Below are 6,403 nucleotides of genomic sequence, written 5' to 3' on the forward strand. Positions count from 1 at the left end.
CTCTTCTCCCACTTAATCTTTACTGTGATAGAGAAAGCCCAAGAGGCTGCCTTCCAGACAGCCAAGCAGTCAGAAAGCCTCCTCTCCTGTTGTTCCTCACAACCCTGTACCCGCATCTCTCTTCTGGACACACCACCTTCTCTTGGAAGGCCAGGACTGTGTCCAACATCCTTTGTGTTGGCACCCTCCTAGGGTCTAGGATGGAGTTGATGCTTCATATAGTGCTGCGAATAAGTGAGTAGAGGGGACAGAAAGAGAGATTGCTGAGAAAAAGGCAATGCAGGTTTATTTCACTCTCGGGGATATTGTCACAAGAATCTGCTGGCGAGTGTGGGAAAAAAACACAAAGGCTATGTGATAGGCCCCCGGGGCAGTGACCTTCAATGAGGGTAGCCCTGGAGGGAGTAAATGCCCTTCCTCCCTCTCCTCTGTCATTCCTGTCTTGAGCCAGGGAATCCCAGGGGCCAGACCCAACTGAAAGCTGGAGGCAAAGAGCCACGCCTGCAGTCCACACAGGTCAGCCACGCGGGCAGAGAGCCAGGAGAGAGCCGATATGAAGGGCAGAAGGGACACCTCGGGCTCTCCTGGGAAGGCAGGGAAGTGGTTCCCACTTCCCCGCGGTGTTCTCCGATCATTAGAAAAGGGCCTTCATACAGCTTTGCTGATCTCTCCGGCTCAGATAATGATGCTTTTTCAATCCCCTCACAGAAGACAGGCCAAGGCCGACTCAGGTAGGGATGAGGTGGAGGGGGGGACCGCAGACGCCTGCATCTCCCAACTGCCTACTACTGAGTCTCCCAAGGGGGGATCAGGAGTCAGGAAGTTACAATCACCGCAGGGCTCCCTCCCCGAACTGGTTTGAGATTCCCGAGGTTAAAGTGCACGGGAAGGAGAAGGTAGATTTCTCTATCCTCTTCCAGGAAAAATGTTGCGACCTACAAGCTGTTCCTGCTGTCCTGTTAGGAGACAAAGGGCAGGCGGCAGAGGAGGAAGGGCGTTTATTTTCTTTTATTTGCTTCTCATTTTGTGAGGATCTGATGCTGGAGTCTCAAGAATCTGAGCCGGCCCGGAATCTGGGAAGCGGCTTGTCTGCCGGCAGTTTTCAGCCGTCCGCGGGCTCCCACGCGGCTCCCTCCCAGGGGGTACGGTGGGCACCCCTTAGGGTCCTGCCGAGTGCCGCCCCTCTGGGCAGGATAGATCCTTTGGTAGCTCGCTCTCTCTCTCTCTCTCTCTCTCCCTCTCTCTCTCTCCCTCTCTCCCTCTCTCTCTCTCTCTCTCTCTCTCTCTCTCTGTCTCTCTCATCTTGACATGCTGATGCATACAGACTTAGATTTACTTTATTCATTTTAATTCCTGAGTAGTGTGCCTTTATACGACTATACCCACTTACTGCATCCACCCCCCCCTTTTTGTTTTCGAGTTGGGGTCTCATTCTGTTCCCCAGTCTGATTCCAGCCACACGATCACGCTCACGCAGCCTCAACCTCCTGGGTTCAAGTGATCCTCCTGCCTCAGTCTTCCAAGGAGCGGGGACTCCGAGCATGCCCCGTCACACCCGGCTCATCTTTTTTTAGGAGTGAGATCTCCCTGTGTTGCACAGACTGGTCTTGAACGCCTGGGCTCAAGCAATCCTCCCGCCTGGCCTCCTAAAGAAGTGCCGACTTGAGCCTGTGTGGCCGGCCTACGCCACGTTTTATTTATCCATTACTGAATTAATGGAAATTTGGGATATTCTCACTTTGGGGCTAATAACGCGGAGCTGAACACCATTTGACGACTTCTGATGTACCTAACCTCAAGGACTGTAAATAGCGACACGAGGAATTGTCAGGTGATGGGGGATTGTGTCTTCAAATTCACTAGCTCCTGCCAAATTCTCCTTCAATGTATTCTCTGAAGATGCCCTCCCACGAAACCTTTCCCGTTTTCTCACGTCCTTGCCAGTCTCTTATCAGACAATCAGATTTTGCCATTCTAATTTATGCTTCCCTGTTTGATAGTGAATTGACATCTTTGCACACATTTGTGGACTGTTTAGGCTTTTACCTATGATTTGCCTGACCATATCCTGGTCATTTTCCCACTAGGCTGTATTTTTCTTCGTATTCTATAGTAGCTTGTGAAATATTCTGGATACTAATTTTTTCCTTTTTTCTGTTATATGGGTTGTAAATATCCTCTCCCAGTCTGTGGGTTGTTTTTTTAACATTGAGGTTGGTGTCTTCTGATATGCAGAAGTTTTGAATTTTAATGTGGTAGAATTTTCCTTTTCCTTTGTGGTTTATAGTTTTTATAACTTATTCCAAAAAAAAGTTATCTGCTCCCAATGGCATAAATATATTTCCCTATCTTTTTCTTTAATTCAAATTTGTTGAGAGATAATTTGCACACAGTAAAATGCACCCATTTAAAGTGTAGTCTGATGCATTTGGACAAGTATATGCAACCATCCCCCTCCCAAGAAAGAAAGCATTTCCACCCTCACAGCCTGGTCCCTCAAGAATGTCTCCTTTTGCCCCTGCCCAGATAATGTCTTACTACCTCCAGCCCCAGGCAGTAACTGATCTATTTTGTCTCTACTTATATTTCATATCACAGCATATACTCATAACACAGCATATACTCTTTTGTGCCAGCATAATGCTTTGAGACTCATCCGTGCCATTGCATGTCCCAGCAGGCCATCTTATTTATTGTTGAATAGTATTCTGTGGTATTAATACCACAATGTGTTTCTCCACTTACCTTTTGTTTGAGTTGTTTCTAGCTTTTAGTTATTATGAATAGAGTGGCTGTAACCTTTGTGTACAAGCCTTGGTATGGATATAGATTTGCCTTCCCCTTGGGTAAATATGTAAGTGTGGAATCTCTGGGTCACGTGATTAGTGTATGCTTAACATTGTGGAAACTGCTAAACTCTTTGCAAAGTAGCTGAACCATTTTACACTTCTGTCTGTCATGGACAAGAGCTCTAGTTACTGCATCAAAACCTGGTATTGTCAGTCTTTTAATTCTAGCCCATTTTAGTGGGCTGTTTAGTGGTATCTTATTGTGGTTTTAATTTATTTTCCTAATAGCTAATAAAGTTGAGTCTTTTTTCACGTGTTTCTTGACCTATGAAATATCTGTTCAAATCTCTTGCCCACTTTATTTTATTTTTTTGAGTCAGAGTCTCATTCTGTTGTCCAGGCTGGAGTGCAGTGGCATGTTCAGGGCCACCACAGCCTCGACCTGCTGGGCTCAGGTGATCCTTCCACCTCAGCCTTCCAAGTAGCTGGAACTACAGGTGTGTGCCACCACACCCAGCTAATTTTTTATTTATCATAAAGACGAGGTCTCACCATGTTGCCCAGGCTAGTCTTGAGCCTGTGGGTTCAGGCAATCTTCTTGCCTTGGCCTCCCAAAGTGCTGGGATTACAGGCATGAACCATTTTTAAACTGGGTTGTCTTATTACTGAATTTTTTATAAGATACTATACATGTCCTTTGTAAGATATGCTTATTGAGAATTTTTTTTTCACTTTGTGACTTGACTTTTTTTTTTAACAGTGTCTTTCAGAGGGCAGAATTTTTCATTTTGATAAAGGAGAAAAAAACGTGTCAAATGATTCTTTTATGATGAGTGCATTTGTATCTTGTCTAAGACATCTTTGTTCACAAAGATTGTCCCTGTATTTGCTTATAGAAACTTCATAATTTTATATTTTACATATACATCTACTAATCTATTTCAAGTTAATTTTTGTGTAAGGTGAGATGTACAGGTCAGAGTTCATTTTTTCCATATTTTTTCCATATTTTTTTGTCCCATTTTCTGGCACATTCACTCTAAAGATTATTGTTTTTCTGATCAAATAATCTTAGCACCTGTGTCAAAAATTAAGCAACCATATAAGTGTGGGTCTGTTTCTGGACCTCTATTCTGACCTATACTTCAGAATTTATATCCACTAATCTGTATATCTATCCTAACACCAACACTACACTGTCTTAATTACTGTTGTTTTATTGAAAGTCTTCAAGTTAGTTAACTGTAAGTCCTCCAACATTTCTTTTTTAAAAACATATTGTTTTACCTATATGAGAAATTTACATTTTCATACAAATTTTGCAATTAGCTTGTCAATTTTGACCCAAACAAAAACCTTGCTGACATTTTGACTGGGGTTATTTTGGATTTGTAGATACATGTAGAGAAAATGGACATTTTAGTGATATTGAGTCTTTAATCCATGAACGTGAAATATATGTCCACTTATTTAGGTCTTCTCTAATTTATCTCAACAAAGTTTTGTGACTTTAAGTGCAAAAGTCTTGCATCTTTTTTTGTTCAGTTTATTCTTATGTGATTTTATGGTTTTAGATACTAGTATAAGTTTTTTAAATTTCATTTTTAAATTGCTCATTGCTAGTATGCAGAAAAAAGGCTATTTTTTGTATATTGAGCTTGTATCCTGAGACTTTACTAAAAACACCTATTATTTCCAGTAGGCTTTTGGGCAATCCTTAGGATTTTCTATGTACAATATTATGTCATCTGAAGAAAAAAAAATTATCTCTTCCTATACAATGTATATATTATTTATTCAATTTTCTTGCCTTTTTGCATTAGCTAGAACAATGTTGAATAGAAGTGGTGAAACTAGACGTCTTATTTCTGGCTTTAGAATGAAAACACTCACTATTTCATGATTAAGTGTGATGTTAGCTGTAGATTCTCACTGATGCTTTTTCTGGGGTTGCAGAAGTTTCTTTCTTTTTGTCAGAATCTCACTCTGTCACCCAGTCCGGAGTGCAGTACCATGATCAGGGCTCTCACCACAGCTTCTACCTCCTGGGCTCAAGCAATCCTCCTGTCTCAGCCTACCAAAGTGCTGGGATTATAGGCATGAGCCACCACGCCCAGGCCAGAAGTTTCTTTCTAGTCCTTATTTGCTGAGCATTGTTTCTGTTGTTGTTGCTTGTGTGTGTGTGTGTGTGTGTGTGTGTGTGTGTGTGTGTGTGTGTGTGTGTTTGCATGAATAGATGAAGAAATTTTTCAAATGCTTCTTTTTGCATCAATTAAGGTGATCATAAAGATTTTCTCCTTTATTTTGTTAATATCGTTAATTACACTGATTGATTTTGAAATGTTAAGCAAAGCTTGGATTTCCGAGATAATCCTCATTTGGTCATATATTGTTGAGCTTAATTTGCCAATATTTTGTTGAAAATTTATACACATAAGTCAATCAATATTTTGGTCTTGAGTTCTCCTTTTTAGTAATGTCTGTCTGTTTCATTTTTAGAGTTATGCTGGCCTCATAAAATGAGTTGGAAAGTGTTCTCTAATTTCTTTTTTTTTTTTTTTCTTTATTTCAATAGCTTTAGTGGATACAAATAGTTTTTGGTTACATGATTGCATTGTGTAGTGGTGGAGAAGTCTGGATTTTACATGTTATCCACTACCCGCACCTGTGCACATTGTACTCAACAGGTGATTTTTTTTGTCCCTCCATCCATCCTCCCTCCGCTTTCTGAGTCTCTGATGTCCATTCTACCATTCTCTATTCCTTTGCAGATCCCTGGTTTAGCTCCCACTTACAAGTGAGAGTCTGAAGTGCTTGGTTTTCTGTTCCTGAGTTACATCACTTAGGATGATGTTCTCCAGTTCCATTCAAGTTGCTGCAAGCGATATTATTTCATTCATATAATTGAAGGAATAGCATTTCATAGTGCAAATATATCACATTTTCATTGTCCACCGATTGGTCGATGGGCATTTAGGCTGATTCTACATCTTTGCATTTGTGAATTGTGCTGTGATGAACATGCAGGTGTCTTTTTTTGTAGAATGACCTCTGTTCCTTCGGGTACGTAGCCAGGGGATTGCTGGGCCAAATGGTAGATCTACTTTTAGTTCCTTGAGAAATCTGCATATTAATTCTAATAGAGGTTGTACTAATTTATACTCCCACCAACAGTGTATATTTGCTCCTTTTTCTCTGCATCTGCACCAGCATCTATTGTTTTTTAGTTTTTTAATAGTAGCCATTCTGACTGGTATAAGGCGGTATCTCATTGAGGTTTTGATTTGCGTTTTCTTGACAATTAGTGATGTTGAGCATTTTTTCATATGTTTGTTGGCCATTTGTATATCCTCTTTTGAGCGATGTCTGTTCATATTGTTTGCCCATTTTTTAAAACATGTTTTTTATTTTTAAATTGTGGGGTACAGTTAAGGGTTAGGTATACAAATATGCATCGTTCAGGCACCCTTGTTGATAAGGGGTGTCCCCTCATCCCCGGACAGATATGGACTACTATTAAGCCCACTACCCTTACCCTCCCTGCCCCCCCCATAGATTCCTACCACTGTCGATCCTTTTCTTTTTTCTTTCTTTCTTTTTTTTTTTTTTTTTTT

This window comes from Carlito syrichta, unplaced genomic scaffold, assembly GCF_000164805.1.
Source record: "Carlito syrichta isolate Samal-C Ts95f unplaced genomic scaffold, Tarsius_syrichta-2.0.1 Scaffold309116, whole genome shotgun sequence".
Classification (NCBI taxonomy): Eukaryota; Metazoa; Chordata; class Mammalia; order Primates; family Tarsiidae; genus Carlito; species Carlito syrichta.